This window comes from Pezoporus wallicus, unplaced genomic scaffold (assembly GCF_028554395.1).
Source record: "Pezoporus wallicus isolate ANWC-B61680 ecotype Strahan unplaced genomic scaffold, APGP_CSIRO_Pwel_v1 contig_8006, whole genome shotgun sequence".
Lineage (NCBI taxonomy): Eukaryota > Metazoa > Chordata > Aves > Psittaciformes > Psittacidae > Pezoporus > Pezoporus wallicus.
Window position 1 is genome coordinate 228758 of NW_026635487.1, and position 17904 is coordinate 246661.

The 17904-nt window shown below is 50.6% G+C and overlaps 1 protein-coding gene across 6 annotated transcripts in view; it reads left to right on the top strand.

Moving 5' to 3' along the window:
- The window catches only part of CASZ1 (castor zinc finger 1), a 280840-nt gene that overhangs the window by 81035 nt on the left and 181901 nt on the right, over nt 1–17904 (top strand). For 4 of the 6 annotated variants that reach the window (XM_057431529.1, XM_057431566.1, XM_057431536.1 and 1 more), the window contains exon 1: nt 2464–2645. The exons of 1 other annotated variant lie outside the window; for it this stretch is intronic. The gene's annotated coding sequence lies outside the window, so the exon portion shown is untranslated. Of the gene's footprint in view, nt 1–2463; nt 2646–2923; nt 3051–17904 lie in introns of those variants that run through there. One more of the 6 variants, XM_057431554.1, reaches the window with a different exon arrangement.

The window sequence follows — 17904 nt, forward strand, 5'->3', positions numbered from 1 at the left end:
TTTCGGGCAAGGTGTGGTTTGGAAGGAGGCTTGAAGCTGTTGTCAGTTTGTAGGGTGTCTGAGCCTCATGCCACATGCAGGGGAGCACAGGCACAAGAGCTCTTTGGTGATGAACAGCATGGCCTCAAACCCACTTGACTGTCCCCAAGTTCTCCTCCTAACTAGGGCAACTTGACAGCACTTCGGAATGAGCCGACTTCCAAGCAGAAGGAAGACCATTGAGTCTGTGTTCAGCACCCCAGATGAGAGAAATGCAAAAAAGTGAACCAGAGAAAATAATAAGAAGTAAATGCAATTAAAAGTAACGATGCAGATTTAATTAAAGGGCCCTATTCTCCCAACCCTTCATTCTTCAGGGATGCCTCATAAGCAAGAATTCATAGCTTGGGACCTGCTCTTTTATACATTTGTACCAGAAGTCGGGACATTTACTTTTGGAAACACATGGGCTTTAACCTGGCACAGTCTCTCCAGCATACAAATGCAAGAAGTTTGGTCTTTTTATTTTCAGCGATTTATAAATACTTGCCACAGTTGTTATAACAGTCTCACACAGTCTTATTTACTTTAATTATCCCATTTTCACCCCCATTTTCCTGCTTTCTTGCTGTGAGCAGGTAAAAATAAATAACTAGAGAATGACAAATACCAAGCAATATTCAAATAAACAAAAGCCCAGATTCTACAGATACAGACACTTGAAACACTCAGAGTATTTCCAAAGAAATACATCTCTCCACTGTAAATTCAGCCTCGTGAGGAAAAGCCTGGTCTTTACAGGGACCTAAATATTTAACTCAATAGACGTACATTGCTAAACTTGCCTGTTCAAAATCCATGAGTCAGGCTCCCCCCCTTCCCCAAGCTGCCAAATTGCAGGATTTTCTCCAAAGCGATTAAAAATCCATTTCTTTGGAAGTTTCTTCTTTGTCTTCTGGCTTGGGAGGCTTTGGGGAGCACTAGGCCACATTTCCAAGCTTCCTTGTGTAAACACAAGTGCTCCAAACATGTCATTCCAGGAGCTGGGGATCAAAGGAGAACACCAAATATTGGAAGACTCACAATAAAAGCTCAAGAGCTGGCAGCGGTCCTGCAAACACTCATGTATGTGAGTCACTTTTACTCACATGAGTAGTCACATCGAAATCAGAGGAATTAGTCTATTATTATTAATTATTGTTATTATTTATGTGTGTGGCAATAGCACGTAGGAGCTGTGATCACCAAGCAGGGCTCCATTGTGCAAGGCACTGACAAATCCAGAGCAAAACCCTAGTTTCTGCCCCAAAGACCTTACGGTGTGAGCATCGGACAAGAGGCAACAGGTGGAGACAGACACGGACAGGGAAGCGCAGGGAAGAGCGAGGCATTCCTGCAAGGAGTTCTGTGTGGGTGTGCTGACGCAGAGCTCCTGCTCCCAGCGACTGAAGGTATTCAGGAGTTCACAGGTTTGCAGAGCTCAGGCCTAGGGCCCAAATCCTGCAAGCCCTGGGATGCAGGCAGGGGTTCACCTGCACCCAGTCCCACAGGATTAAGTTACACAAGGATCAGGGAAAGGGGTGAGGGAAAGGGTCTCTGTGGGTGGTTTTGTGAACCACCACCCCAGGATGCACAAAGGTACCTATAACATACACTGACTGTCACGGGAAGATGAAAGCTGAGCAATGAAAGCTAGAGCTGGGGAAAGTTTCTTAACATAGAAGAGTGATGCCTGCCTGCTGGAAATTCAGGTGCATGCAGAGGGGCATGGAAATTCAGGGCAACCCTCAGCGCTGATCCTACAAAGGCATCCTCCAAACCAGCCTGGCCCACGAGGCTGCCTGTAGCTTGTGTGTCTGTTCCTTGACATTTGCTCTAGGATCCAGACCTGCAAAAGTCAGTGCCGTGCATAAATACCAGCAAAGCGAGTACTGCAGGCAGCCAAACCGAGAAATAGTGCAGTTGTAGATGCAGCGAGACAGTGCTTAGCTCTAAACAGGAGTGAAATCCAGACTAAGAACATAAGTAAAAGTAATGAAGTTTAGAAGTTTGTACAATAGCAACTGAAAATTATGCCTAGGAAACCGACCGGAGAATAAAGAAACACTCGCAGCCTGGTTACTCGTGATCCCCGTTGAGTTTGGTGGCAGGGAGCTGAGGTGAGCAGAGGTCACCGGCCTGCAAAATAGAGCATTTTATAACACTTCCAGTGCCTCGCTGGGCAGAGGCACCGCCTGGCGCAGGGACAGGGCAGGAGGTAGGAAAGTGCCCGCTGGGGCTGGGAAATGGGGACACTTCCTCGCCTTTTCCCCTTGCCAGGGGAGGGCGATCCGGTCCGGGTTTTGCAGTCGCCTCTCCCTTGCCTGCCTGCCCTGCCTGCCTGGAGACCGAGTCCGCTCCGTGCCCGCTCCCTCCCCGCCGCTCCCCCCTTTCCCCTCCGCGGGCGGGCCGGGGCAGGCGGCGGCGTGCTCCAGGCCGGGTTTTGCGCGCGGCCCGCCCTCCTGTTAGAAATAGGAAAATTCAATAATCAAAGCAAAGGGGAGCGCGAGGAGGAAAAATCCGGGATCAGGGCAAGTTTGATGGCGCATGCGCGCTGCAGCCTGCATCCCAAACACACACACATTTCCCTTGACTTGGAAAGTCACCCAAAGCAGCCCCAAGTGCAGGTAAGCCCGTCCGCTCCCGCCCGGCCACGGCCCCGCACCGGCAGCCCCGGCTCGGTGGCACCGGGGACCGCGGCGTTGCGCGGGCGGGCGGCGCTGCCCGGCAGGTGGGCACCGCGCTCCGCGCCCGGCTCCCGGGGGCAGCGCCCAGCCTCCGCGGGCGCCGGCCGGCAAGCGGGGGCCGGCGGCGCCCGGACCGGCTCCGCGGGAGGCGGGCGGCGGCGGCGGCCCGGGGGGGGGGGGGGGTGTGTGTGCCGCGGTGGCGGCGGCGGGGGGCCGGCGGGGCAGCGCCGTGCGCGCTCGGCGGTGGAGTCGGGGCCGCGGAGGTGCCCGTCAATTTGCAGGACTTTGGCAGGAGCCCCGGCAGGCGCCGGGGGAACACGTGTTCCCGCTCCGCGCCCGGCGCAGGTAACCGCAGCCCCGCCGCTCCGCACTGCCCGGGGGTCCCGGCGCGGCCGGGCGGAGGCACCGGGGCAGGGGAGAGGAGGGGAGGGAGGACACACGGCGGCAAAGTTGGGCGAGCGGCGGCGGGAGCGCCTGGCGGGCAGGGCCGGGTGCCGGCGGGGCGAGCCGGGACGGAGAACTTTCTGCGAAGTGGCCGGGCCGGGGCCGGCAGCGCTTGGCCCGCAGCGGAACGGCCGCAGCCCCCCGGCAGGGACGGGGCGGCAGGGGCCGCGGCGGCTGGGAGCGCGGCTCGGGGCAGCCGGTGCCCGGCCCCCCGGGCGAAGCAGCAGGTTATTTTTACCCGGTGGCATTTGCAGAATGCGCAGCTGATTTGCCATCCGGAGCCAGGAAGTTTCCCCCCTCCGCCTCCTTCCCCTTCTCGCCCCCTTTTTCCCCCCTTTCCCCCCGTGCGCGGCGGGGCAGCGGCGGGCGGGGGGCGGCCGCCCGGGGCCGGGGCGGCGGCGGGCGGGGGGTGCGGGCCGGGGCTCCCCGGGGAGCCGCTGCCCGCGTTGGAGGCTCTGGGGACGGGGAACAGGTGTCCGAGCCGTCACTCACAGCCGGGCCGGCGGGGGGGCAGGCGGGGAGCGGCCCCGGGCCGGACCCCGAGCGCCGGTCCGGAGAAGCGGGCGCTGCCGGGGGCTCGGCCGGGGCAGCGAGCGAGCTGTCAAGAGGCTCGGTCGGGCGTTGGGGCCGGCGCTGCCGCTCGCCCCGGGGCCGGACTACTTCTCGGGCAAACTTTGCGGGGTTTGGGTCGCGGCTGGAGGCGGCTCCGAACCGCGGCGGCTTCGAGCGATCGGCCCGAACGCTCCGGCCCCTTCGGGCTGCGAAGGGGAAACTTTTCCGGAGCGGCACGGCCACGGTGTGCGTGCCCCCTCCTGCCCGCTCCGGCGGCTCCCTGCAAGAGGAGCTGTCCCTCCCCAAACTTCACTGATGGATTTATTTCCTCTATTGATTTGCTGACTCTTAGCGTGGAATAATTTCTTGCGGAGGTTTTGGACTTCTCCTTTCCACAAGTCCTGCCTGCTTCCCACCAACCCTTTATCTGTGTGTCGCTGCCACCTTGTTCGCTGCCCTAAAGGTGCTTTGGCAGAGTTTATGGGGGAATATTGTTGAACTTCAGTAATCAAGTTTCCAGATCTTATGCCTCCTGTTTAATTTATTAGACTAGTTATTTATTCTGTTGATGATAATCTGTTGCTGGTTTCTATGGAGATGTTAAACTGATCTCTTTCAGAAATCAAACTCCATATGCACTAAAACGTTTAAAGGAGCAGCGTCCCCTTTTGTTTTCAGACTTTGTACCTTTTCAGTGCTTTTATTGGGCTTCTGTATATTTTATATATTAAAGCCTGAAGTTGAAGCTTTGTGCAAGACAGAGCTTATTATGGCTAACAGAAAGTCAGGGCTTTGATCCTTTTTTTTTTGCATCATCATTTAAAACAGATCATTTTTCCCCCCTCATCACACAAGATAGCAGAACCCTTTCAAGATCAAAGAGTCCAGCTAAAAACTATTGTTAAAAAAAAAAAAAATAGAAAAAGAGGCAGTTAAATTAGGGGGATGTTTCCTTAATCTGCTTATTTTGTACTAAAGGTTTTCTCTGTTTTTTGAGCAATGAAAACAACAACAACAACAAGAGAAACTTGTGGCAACTCCATTGTTATTTTTATACCTCCCAAGTTCTTTTTAATGTTAAAATAAGTTCAAAGTCAAATATCTCTAAAGATAAAGTGCTTGTTAGGGTGTTTTTATTACTTGGCTTCTAAATGTGGAAGGTCAGAATCCAGAAAGCCACCGCATTAGAGAAGGTTTTAATAGTCTTTGTCTCATCTTAATGAGAGAGCAGTCTAAAAAACATTTTCCCCGCAACATTTAGAAATGATTTCAAAGAAGTCTCCGTGCATCCAACTCGGTTTTCATTATTCCTTAACTTATCCATGGCAGGATTACATGGGGTTCAGCGTAATAGCACTTTCTAACAAGTCATTGAGGGGAGAGAAGGAATTGTTATTGGGGGTTTATGCTTCAAGCTGGCAAACTCCTGCTCAGCTGCTGTGGGCAGGAGGCTGGCTCTCGGGGCACACCAGTGGTGGGGTTTTGCTCATCCTCTGGAGGGAAGTTAAAGGGTTTGCAAAGAAAATACTCTCAGCACGATGCGCGTTGAACACGGTTCAACTCCCTTCTTGCACTTTCTCTTAGTGTACCTGCAAAATGTTGCCACCCCCTAAAACAGAGACGTTTTTCCTCTTGCTGTGCTGCTGTACTAAGCTTAACAATAAAAGGATATCTATAGGATGTAGTGCACCTAACCCTTATAGCTCATATATGTTGGGGGGTGTGTGCGTAAATATATTTCTAGTTCACATAGATGCCCATATATACACCTACACGTAGATGGGGAACACCTTGGTGGTTATAATCTATCCATACTGGACTTATCTTTTTTCCTTGTTTAATTTTTCTTCTTTATTTTTCACCTTTTTTTTTTTTTTTTTAATTCACAGCGAGATGAGACATTTAAAATTTTTTAATTTTTGGTAAATATTCAGTTTATTTGTTTGATCTAAACGCCAAACAGAATTGACTGTGACAAGTAAAAAGAGGAGGGGGGGGGTGTGTGTGAAAAGGAAACACTATGGCTTTAAACTCAGGAGTTTGCATATTCTCCTTGTATCTTTCCCCTTTGCTAATTATTGTGTTGTTTTCAGAGCAAATATGTCATATCCATGGCGACCAGGCAGGTTTATTGTCTTTCAGAAGCAATAGCTCACATAAGTAATTAATGACTTCTTTTTTTTTCCTCTGGCTTAGGTTAAACAGATCATTCAAGGAAAGTCATATCTCTCTCTCCCTCTCCCTCCTCTTCTTTTTTTTTTTTTTTTAGCCCAGTGACATAAGAACATGAGTTAGAACAAGAAAATACTTTAACCAAGAAGTCAACAGCTTATTTTTTCTTCATTTCTTTTTAAAAGCGCCAAGTGTCAGCTTTCCCCACACATGACATTGTCATTCTGGCAGTTTCAGAGCGAAGCCTTGGTACAGGGAAAAGCCCCTGCAAGCTGGAGTTCAGTTGGTGTGTGCAGCTGGGCAAAGTGTGTGCGAGTGGCTCGGGGGTCTCTTGGTGTTGTTCTTGCTGAAGGGTTTTGCTGTGTACTGGGGAAAAGCTTTTCCCTCTCTATCTCCCCCCCCCCCCCCTTTCTATCTGTATTAAAATCAGTATTAAAATAAAGGTGTGTTTTTGTATCTTGCAGATTGCAATTCAAACAGTTTCCAGGAAAGAATTAGTAATTCATTTTTATATACAGCATATATACACACACGCTTGAGCTCCACCCAAAACAATCAAGCTGGCTGGAAAAAAAAAACCTGATTTCCTTTTTCTTTTCAAGCCCAAGCAAACTTGCACAGTAACTTTCAAAGCTTCTTAAAAATAGCCCCCCATTTTTGCAAGGACTTTGCTGCAGGTATGAACCTCGTCCTTTCCCTTTCCAACTCTGTTTCTTTCTGTTAAAGCTGAATTTGCTATCTGTCCAAGCCAGGGGCTGGTTATCCACTATGATTTACTGAGGTGTTGATTTTCTCCCCCCCCAGCACCTTCACCCCTGTTTTGGTTTTGCTAATTTCATTTTCAGAAGGATTTATACACAGTCCAGCTATATAAATTCCTTAGGAGATAAAAGCGCCGCACACTTCCATAAACAAAAGCTTTTACTTGCATCCTGTCTTCCTTTTTCTTCCCCTTTCAAGTAAAAAGGAAAAGAAACCCCTAAAACCAAAACCCCAAGCCATCTGATTGAAGCAGGTATCAGAAATGTATGCTGGTAATGATTCTGTATTCCACAGTGCTGCTACTTTAACTTCTAAAATCTGTTTCCTTTCTGGTTTGTAACATTAATCAAAGAGCCGCTTCCTTCCAATTTTTCCACAGACTGGGGCTAATTAGAACCACTCGAATCATATTTTGTAAATTCCATGTGGATGTTACTTTAGGTTTCAAGATCGGGAACGCTCCAGGTTCGCTCTGGCTAAGGCTCACTCAGGGTTATTTTTATTAACGTTCCTCTCTCCCAACCCAATTCATGGTTTCTCTCCATTGATCCCAAATACATTTGTGGGTACACATGCAGGGGGGGGGTGTTGGAAATAGACATTGCAGGTTAGGAGGAAGAAAAGCCGAGAGGGAAGGAGGTTTTGCAGCGTAGTTTCCAAAGAGCAACAGAGAACCCCCTAAGTAACGTGAAGCTGAGGATTCAACAGACTTGATAATTGAGCCCTTAACCTCCTGATGTCTGTATCAGAAAAATAGAGCCTAGCAGAGGGAGACAAAGAATAAAAGCAAATACTGGGTAGGAGGAAGCTGGGGAGAAGACTGAAATATTGAAGTATAGATCAGGGTATGTATCAATCTGTCCATCAGGTTTCCTTAGGTTCAGTTTTTCCCTCTGGCAAAGCGTAGAGCTGGTTTAAAGGTGGCTTTGGGAGAACCTGACGTTTCAAATGCAGCCGAGAGCCTGGCGTTCCCGTGGTGTGAGCAGATGCAACTTGGAGCCACTTCTCCTGGAATCGGGGTTTATGTTTCCCTGTTTCCTGTTCTTGTGGAAGGACTGACCAGTGATTTTGTGTTCTGATCTCTCTGGGAAGTTAAATAGCTGGAAGTTGGGAGTTTGCAGGTTGTGATTATTAGGCTGTGCTGAAGGCATTTGAATCGAACCACTTTGAACACCCGGCACGGCGACTGCTTCCATGCCCTGCTACGGTATTTCTCTCCTGTATGTGTGTGTGTGTACCCAAGCAGGGCATCCAAGGATTAGGGGGCAGTGGGGCTGGCAAGAGGGATCTGAAAGTTAACTTGCTTTTGGTACCGAAGGCTGCAGCTTCAAAGCAAAGCGAGAGCACATCGTAAATTTAGCTAAAATTAATCAAGCGTTTAAGAGCTCCACATTAACGAGGTTTTCCAGGCAAGCAGCTTTCTTCTCCTCTTCTTCTGCTTCCTTCTCATTCAAAGTCCGAGAGGGTTGGGGTAGAGAGAGAGAGAGGGAGAGGGGGGGAATATGAGTAAGAAGAGGAAAAAGGGGTTTGGAATTTGAGTGGGAATGATACAAACAACAAAAAAAAGGCAGGATTTGTGGAATCTAAATCCTCGTGTGTCCTTGATCCATATTGTCAGGGGTTTTTTTTTGGTCGGATTTGTCCTGTGTGCCTTTGACGGAAAAGGCACGTAGAGAGAGAGAGAGAGAGCGCGACAGAGGGGGAGAGAGAGACGTGTCACTGCTTTGGAGCTCATTATCATTCTTAATAAGTCTTAAGGAATAAAGAGGAGCATTGAGTGTAAATGCTGGGTAATCCTAACACTCCTCAAGGTGAGAGGAGTCTCGAGGACACAGAGAAAGAGAGCTAGGAGGAGGGGGCTGCTGCGGGGCAGGAGAGGAGCCGTGCATGGAAGTGATGTCTCAGGGAGCAGACGTGGGTTAGTGGGGCCGGTGGCTCTGGGGCGCTTCCGTGTTGTTCCACAGGCCTGTGCCAAGGAAAGTTGTCTCCAAGTTTGCAGCCCAGCCATGGCGAGCCCCATTTCAGAGCTGAAATGTTGGCCTCTAATGGTGATGTTCTCTGCCGGATGCTGGTTTAAGGAGCAAGCGTGCTGTCCTCCCTTTTTCACCCTGTGCTCGAGGGCCCCGCAGTGCCCCGTGGGTGCTGGGCCGGGTGCTTTGCTGTGCCTCCAGTTCAGTGCCTGCTTCTCCAGCTCGGGGTGGGCCCTTGCTTGCTTCTCATCCTGTGCACCCTGTTCTTGGCTCCTCTCGTTTCAGCCTCGGTGGGTGTCACAACTGCGCTTTGCCTGGGTTTCCTAAAGCAGCTGGCTTCCCTCGAAGGGCAGGATGCACCCGGGCTCGGACACTAGGTGGCTTAAAGCACAGGCTCGGCTCTGCGAGGCAGCTGCCAGGGACGTTCATTCACTCTTTCTGGTGGGCTCCTTTATTCAAACTTCAGGCTGACAGCAAAACATGGAGATGTCTTTGAATCCGTCGTGGATTCTGATGTCGCTCGACCTCTCAGCAGTGCGCTCGCAGCAGCGCTGGGGGATTTGAGCCTGTGCAGCACTAAGCAGGAGGACACCCGTGAAGTGAATTCAGGGGCAGGGCTGCTGGCTCTGATGACAAGGAGTCAGGAACCTACCTGCGTTGCTGGGTCCTTTCCTCTCCAGGCAGATTTCACCATACCCGTTTTAAAGGGTGTGCGTGTTCCTTTTGGAAACGAACATTTCAGGGTTGGCAGAGCCCTTCTGGCTGTGTGCTGGTGTGTAATGGAAAGGGCTGAGCCTTCGGTGATGCCCACTGGCCCTTCTTTATCGCCTCTTATCTCAAGTCCAGTTGCAGGCAGAAGAGACTGCTCTAACTGGGAGTTTGCCTAATTCATCCAAAGCCTAAAGAGGGGGTTGGAACAGCACTTAAATAGGGTTTTTTCCTTCCTGCAGTCCCTGTTCTCTCTCTGTCTGCTTCTGGCTGAAGTAGGAGCTTTACCTTTTATTTTTAAATGACTCCAGGTACCTCGGAGCAGGTGGGAAGGAGTTGTGGATGCTGGGGTTTGATCAGTTGGCAGGAGAAGCCAAACACAGCGAGGTGGAAATCTTGCTAAATTGCTGATTTTTCTTGGTCCAGGTGCTTGGCTTCAAGGTTAAATGTTACATTGGTAATATTATTAGGTATTAAGTTATTAGTAATGGAACTGTGGGGCTTGTCTGTACTTGGCAGAGAACCACTAAGAGACTAGATGAGGGCTGAGTTCATCCTGGTTTCTCTGGTAGTGCCCTTCCAGCATGTCTCAACCCTGAGCTGAGGGAGCAGCAGCAAACAGGAGTGCAGGGTTTGTGCATCGTTTGCCTTGGGATCTTGTTTCTGAGGTGGCTGTGGAGTTGTAGCAAGGAGGAGCAGCCCCTTGTACCGTGGGATGTACTCGCTCCGTGTGGTGTCAGCTAATACCTTCCATGCGTGATTGAGCTGCTCTAGAACAGGACCTGGAGGTACAAGAGTCCGTATTCCCAAGCAGGCTCCAGAGCCATCCAGCTGTGGAGCCTTGTCTGCAGTAAGTGCTGAAGGAGAGGGGTCCACGTCTGCAGAGCTGTCAGTTCTTTGGGGCCTTTGGCTCCTTGCCTGCCATGGCATTTTGGGGTAGTTTTCTCTCTAGGAGGTATCCTGTATTTGTTCTGCCACTAGCAGTGCTGTTCTGAAGCAAAGTAAGTTGCTTCCAAATTGTGAGCCATAGGGCTTGTCATTCCAATGGCAATACAACAGGTCACTTCAGAGTTGGTCTCTGAGGCTGGGCCTGATCCTTCTGCATGTGAAGTCAGTGGCACGGCCGGTCCAGGTGCTGGGAGGGAGCACAGCATCGCGTGTACCAGGCTTTGGAAGAAAGGAGAAAGATGAACTCTACAGATTTTTCGGGGGGTTTTAGTTTTGGATAGCAGCCTTTGAAAGGACAGCGTGAACTGGAAAGCTTGGAAAGAGAATCCTTGCATCCCTTTGATGGGGAAGGACTATTCCAGACCCCAGAAGGGGTCTTCTTCCAGTTACATACTGAAACACAGCAGGTAACGTCACTCGAGAGGCCTGCAGCAGGCGTGTGGAACAAGTGTTGGGAGTGTGGCCCTGGCACGAGTGCGGCCCTGGCACAAGTGTGCCCGGTGGGTTGGGAGAAAAGTTGACAGGCCAGTGTTTCCTGAAAGCATGGAATAATCTGGTTCTGGTCCTGACATTGACTCGAGGGTAGGGATGGCAGTTGACTTTTGGTTGTAAGCCAGATATTTCCTTGCCTGGTTTTGCTCCTGCTTTCAATCACAAAGGGGTCAGGGCTTTTTATTCCTAAGCAGTGTGACTCCCGTAGTGGCTGTGTAGAGCCTCCTAAGTAACAAATCCTGAACGTAGCTGGCACAGTCCAAACTGAGATATGCGATCACAGCCTGTGGCTTCGAGGTCTGTCCCTTTGCCCCGCTCAGCCCGTGCCCATGGCAGTGAGAGCTGCACACAATCCCACTTGTCTGCATGTTGCATGATGAGGCTGGCAAACAGCTCCGAGGCTGACAAACAGCTCCCAGCCTGGCTGCTTCCCATGGTGGCTGTGTCTGCAGAACATCCTCTCTGTAGGGCTGCTGGGGACCAGCCCCTCCCTTCCCCAGTGCCTCAGGCTGGCCCAGCTTTATACCAGGGGAGCGGTGTCCTTTCACACTGGTGAGCCAGCAAAATCTCTCCCAGGGGTTATTGTAACCTCTCGGCAGCGATTTGCAAACAGGCACTGGGAGATAAAGTCTTGGTGCCGAGCTAAGGGCCAGCAGGGCAGATATGAAACGCGGCAGGTTTATGAAAGGGAAGGTGTATGAAATGCAGCCTGCATCTCCCATTTCACTGCACTATGCCAAAACACACAGTTTCTTATTTCAGTCACTGTGATCTTTCAAGGAGGTTAATTTCCATGACGAACTCCGGGCCACGTGCTTGGAGGATTTATCTAATTAGACTGACACTTTTCTCTTTTAAAAAAGAAAATTAAGCTGCACCTTGGAGGACTTAAGTATTTTAACCTGTGGGAGCGGCAGCAGGCGGTGTGATCCCTGCTCACCCAGCAGCAAGGGAGGAAATCTCCCCTTCTCCACTCTCCTCTTCAAGACTTCAACCAAAGGGTCCCAGTTTACTTCATTTTCTTACATGGGGGCTGGATGCTAAAGAGTGTTTTATGGTGCCTGAGTCCCTAAAGCCTCAGCTGGCTCTTTCACTCATGTGAAGTAGTGGTGTTTTGGGCTGTTATGTATTCAGGATGGAGTGGAAGGGGAAAGGGGAGACCTGTTAATGCTCCTTAGCAATGTCCTAGAAACACTGCATCCTCCCAGGGCATGGAATGGAGTGCCTGCACTGTGTAATGACCGAGGCAGGTCTCCCTCCCTCTCATCATGCTTGAGCACCTCATGCTCACGAATGTGTGTGTCGTTGAGGCTGGTGTGGTGTCCTTGTCTTGTCTGTGGGCACACAGCAAAGTAAGTCCCAGGAGAGGCCCCTTGCCCTTCTTCCAGCCTTGTTGCAGCTAAATCCTGTTTGGGTTTCCTGCTGAAAATGCCTTTCAGAGAAGAACTGGGGCCATGCTGTAATAAAAACAGGGGATTTTAGGTCGAGGCTGTTACGTGCAGCCCTGTGCTTTCCTCGGGCTGCGGAGCTTTCACACTTGCAGGCACAGTGAATGATGCTGATTTTGTTCCCATCAGAGGGCTCCTGGAGTCCTGCTTTCCACTCGCTGCCTGCTGCCTGCCCGTTACTTGGCAGGCTCCTTGTGTTGCTGTTTGTGAATCCAGGTTCAGATCACTTCAGTCTGATACTGCTCCAGCTGTTTATCCTTGCAAAGGAGATGGGAGGAAGGTCTGTGCAGGGCAGTGTATTTGCTGCGCTAAACTTAGCTCGGACCACATTTTCTTGCAGCCCAGGCTGGAGCAGGGCAGTGTTTGTGGGGTCTGGTGCAAACAGAGAGGGACGTGTCCATGCAAAAGGGGCCAGCAATGAGAGTAGATAATACATCTGGTGGTAATACATCGAGCCCTGTGGAGCTGTTCACCTTGCAAGAGAGAAAAATACAGCAGCCTTGTCCTAGGAGGTGGTCACTGGGTGTGCTACAGCCTCCAGCTGATGGGCTTGGTGGCTTGAACCTAAGATTTGATTTTAGTTTGTCTTTGGTGCGGAAAGGAACAAAAATAGATGTTTTCTACCCCCCCCCCCCCCCCCCAATGCGATAGAGAAAGGGAAAGAAAATACTCAAATCTACCATGTGCTCAGGGTCTAACCAGTGATTCCTGTTGGCTGGGGAGCGATCGTTCGGGCTTGGTCAGCCATCCCTAACACGTTCTGGGGTTGTATAAACTCCCAGCTTACAGCTGTAAATTTGCTCAATTTTGAATACAGCCACAAGCTGGCTCAGCAGGATCTGGAGCCGTCTGCTCCAGTGGTCGTGGTATGCTGGAAATTCACAGCTTCGGGGGGCCCAGCTTTGGACACATGGAACTGTGGAGGGACAGAGCCTGCCTGCACCACGCACAGCCCTTTGGGGTCCTAAATTGAAAGGGCTCTCCCCAGTATAAGCTGCTGTGGTAACACCATTTATCCCTTCTCAGCTTTTAGCTTCCCTGCTGTGGGTGAATGCCTCTGGATCTCCACACTGTCCATTATTGAAACCTTCCAAAATGCCACCTATTGCAGCAGTGCCACCTCCATGGGGTCGTGTTGCAGGGGGGCAGGACCTGGTCCATGCACGGTCTCTTTCCAGTGGTGTGTGCTCAGTGCTGGGCTGAGGTGGAGTCACTGGGTGTTTGAGTGAGGGTGAGCACAAGTGCAGCTCTGACTTGAGGGTTTGTTGCTGCAGAAGGGACCGAACTCTGAACACTTCCAACGTTGCAATGTTTGATGCTCCTAGAAAGCTGAACTTTCGGCTGTTGCACCAAGTCCTGCCTCAGACAGCAGCGTTTTACTGGCACTGAGAAGGAATTCAACCCAAGAACGCAGTTAAATCTTGATCACCTCTTACATGTTCAGAAATTAGACAAGTAACAGCATCTAGGAAGATGCAGTCTAGGGGAAGAAAGGCATTCCTGCCTTATCCCGATTCCAGCTCTCCTCATGTTGCTGGCTGCATTTTATCATGTTTCTGATGGGGAAGCATTTTGTCCGAGACCCATCCTTTTGTCTTTGAATGAGGCATGGAGTACTGCCATGTTACTACCATTGGCACCTCAGCCTTCAGCAAAACTGATGTGATATATTCTGTTTGCTGGAATGGACTTAGAAGGTAAAGATGGTTTGAGGGATAGCCAGGCCCAGACCTCCTCCTTGTGCACCTTGCAGCCTCTGCTCCTGCTCCCAGTGACCATCTCCACTGGGGTGGATGGGTTGCCTGGTTCAGTCTCCTCCAGGTATGAGAATGGTGAGGGCAGAGGTTATGGGGATAATACAGCTCCAAGCACAGCAAGTGTTCACTCCTGAATTCAGCTTCCTACAGATAAATGGAAATGAGTGGATGCAAATGTAAAGCTTGTGAGAGGTTTCCTCTCCCATCTTCCTCCTGTTGTGCTGGCTCTGGCTCCCAAAGGGTTAAGGTGACTCATGGCCCTCTCACCAGATCTGCTGGCAGGAACGCTTCATCCCAGCCTCTAATTGGTGGTGTTTGCTCTGCACTTTCTCGCTCTGGTTTTGATGAAAACATTTAACCAGGAGCTTAGCGTGCAGGGGCTCCCAGCTGACAGCCGCCGCTCTGCCTTTACCAAGCTGTCCTTGCTGTGTAAATTCAGCAGCCTGGCTTAGGGCTGGCAGGGGAGGACAAACACGGCGTCGCAGCCCCTGGCCCCTTCGTTTCACTCCTGCTGCTCTTCCCTACCAGAATCTCTAGGGTCCAGGCTCATTTCTGCTCCAGTCTGCAGGTGCCTTTCTGTACATGGACAGCCAGTGGCACCGGAAGAGCCTTGGGAGCAGGCTGCAGGGTTGGGAAGAGTGACCCTGATAGGTTCTGTCTTACCTGAGGACAAGGGGACAGCTTGGTAGGACTTGGGAGATCTGTTCCGAGATCATCCAGCTGCGATCCCGGGGGATTCTTCCCCAGAGAACAGGCTCTGACAGGCCCTGTGCTGTGGAGGAGGTGAGGCTACTGATTCTGTTCCATGGATACAACCTCCTCATTCCTTCCTCTGCCATTTGGGAGCTAGTGCAGGATTTTCCCAACAGTCTTTCATTGCAGCTCTTTCAAGTAATAACCTGCTTGTCTATAGGCTCTTCTAATGGGCTTCACCCTAAGAAGGCTCAGCTGATCTTAAGTTTTGCCATGCAAGTGGCAGGCTAGTTACCATGTCCTTATGGAGACAGTCTTGAGAGCGGGCATGTCCAAGCTCCTCGGTCCCTACGTCACAGAACCCTTAGGCAGCAGGAGAGCTGAAACAGCCCCTTGGGAGATGCCAGTTTATCTGTGTTGCTGCTGGAAAAGGCATTCAAATTTCTGCCCAAACAGGAGATTGTGACATGCAAGAAACTCATCTGAGCCCGTCAGGGCTGCCACTGCTCTGATACTTCTGTGCTTTTCTCTCCTTATCTCTGGTGATCTACCCTATGAGCAGCAAAACAAATCCAGATGGGAAAATTTATAAACCAGAAAATCTGGATTCCCCGTTCCTGGAAAAGCATGATTCCTTGTTCTCAGCCGCCTCCGTGTGTCATGGGGTCTGCCATGAAAAGATTCCAGAACTGTTGAAAGAGGCCAGGCCTACGTCTGCATTAAAGAAACTTAGGAACAGTGTAACTCCCTGCGTGAGTGTGGGTTCCAGGAGGAGATGTGCCACTGGGAAAGCAGGATTTGCTCCAGGGAGGGTTGATAAACAAAGGCGTTTGTCCTCTTTACCTCCATTTGAGGGCCTTGCTCCACATCATTCATGTGTTTACGCCTGTTTAGGGAAATTTTCCACCTTTTCCCTGACTGAGTATTGGTAATCTGCAACCAAATCCACGTGTGTCAGTAAAACCAAAAAGAGCCGGGCCAGGCGCCCGCTCCACACAGCGCTCTGTCTGTTATCAGCCTGGAGAAAGGGTTCTGAGCAGGTGTAGGATAACAGTGCAACTGAGAGAGACCAAAGTGCATCATAAAATAAACAAGCAGCCAATGTTCCAGCTCCCCCAAATGTACCGTTGAGTTGCAGGGTCCGCAGTGTGCTTTTGAATGTGCTCCGAGCAAGTGCCCGCTTGGGGCACCGTTTAATTTGCAGCCAGAAGTGGGTTGGTGATTATCTGCATCATCATAGAGCCTGGAAGCCCCCTGCCCCTTTGGTGGTGCTCAGGGCAATGTGAGCTCCCAGAGGGCTTGCAGCTGGGGGGAAGGAGGTTGCTTCTTGTGTTTGACTTGTGTCATGAAATCAAAATGGTAGCCTGGATGGAGAACCAAAGGAGGCATCTTAGCCTTCCCTCATCATAAGTAAGGATTGTAACTGTCTTTACTATGACCTTTACAACCTTATGGGTTCCAGGGAGGAGCTCATCCAGCCTCTCCTGTGTGACATTCTTTCCTCCTGAGGTTTCTTAGGTGAAGATCTTTGTACGGGGGTTTTATGTTATTTCTCTTGTGATGGGAATCCTGTATTGCCCCTTGTGCTTCGGGGCTGGCAGAGCTCGCAGTGGTGCTGCTGGCATTCACATTGCACTGAGCGAAGCAGCAGCTTGGCTTTCCCTACCCCAGCAGCAGCCAGCCCTTTAGTGTCTTAGCGTGACTCAGCCACTGGAATTATGCTTACCCAACAATACCTTTTGTCCTTTGCCCAAAACTTCTGGCCAAGAAAAAGGGAAAAAGGAGGAGGGAGAAAAGAAAGAAAAGATAAAAATTGTGCATTTAGTTGTCCTTTCATCACAGGTGGTGCCAGTTGGGTTTTGCTTTATTTGTACAGGGTGGGGAGAAAAAGAAAACAAGGTGGAACTCGGACAAGGCCCAGGAAATGTTTGAGCCTGACAACAAACTTCCTTTGTTCAGGGGAGCAAGGGAAAGAGAACAGCAAAAAGGGGCAGAAGACCAGCTGAAACCGACCTCAGCGCTGTGCTCCTGGGCAGCTTTCTTCTTCCTACTCTTTATTGTTTGGGCTTTTTTTGTTTTGCTCAGGTGTCTTGTGATAATTCTGTTTGCATTAGGGCCTGTGTGTGCTGCCTTCTAGAAGGTGGACAGATGGAAGGTTTCCTAGGGACACAGTTGTTATTTGGATGGGGAGTATTTATCATTTATCCTATAAACTGATGCTTTGCATGATCTTTCTCCTCCGGTCATGATGATCAGGATGGCTAGAGGGGAAGGATGATGGACCATGCTATTCAGAGGAGCAGGCTGGGGGGGGGGGTAGGTGTGCAAGTCATGGATTAGAATGTGGAAACCAGAGGGGTTTGTTGATGAAAAAAAGAAGAGAACCTTGAGGGCAGTTCTCAGGGATCTAGCCCAGGGATGTGTAACAGCAAGTGCTAGCCCGTAGACCTCCCTGTCTGCTCACTGACCAGCAGGTTCTTACTGGTGCAAAATCTCTTGCTGAACGACCTGCAACGTTCTTCTTTCCGTAGAAGAATTAGGAGTTACGGGAGAGCTGCCCAAGGGGCACTAGGAGTTAGAGTGAATACGTGCTACACGGGACACAATGCCTTCTGGTGGGGTTGGGTTTCAGCAGGGTGGTTACAGACAGTTCCGTGGTGCTTCCTCTAGGTAAGGTCAGTGCCCCTGGGCTGCCTGGAACTTGGTCAGAGCAGTTAGATGTGTTTTCCCATCCAAACAAGTTAGTGATGGCTCTGTCAGGCACCTGCATGTGGTGCATGTGCTGTATGTTCAGTATGGCTGGGATCGGCTGGGAGACCCCCAAATGATCTGTTTCTCTCAGGAGATGCTCTTCCCTAGGATGCTGGCTGGTACCTTCCCCAAGTGCCCTCTGCTCTCCTTAGCTGTTGCCTGAATTCAGTGTTGTAGTGGTCCTGTCATGCTGGAATAGCTGGGGAGTGAGCAGGCTGGGATGAAAGGCTGTTGAGTCGTTTCTTGGCCAGGTTAGAAAGATATTACACACTGCTTAATTAATTTCTGTTATCTCATTTGGGTATCACAAAGTGTTGTATGAAAATTAGTGAACAAAGTTGTGGGCATCACCTGTAAGGCAAGTGCTGGCCGTGCTCTCTGAAGGAAGGTTAAATGTTCTGACTTGGCTCGTGAGAGGGGAGGTGTCCAATGTTCAGTACATGAAAGGGAAGAAAGAGGAGCAGAGAATAAAGTCACTGCGTGGAGCTGGACCAGCGCAGCA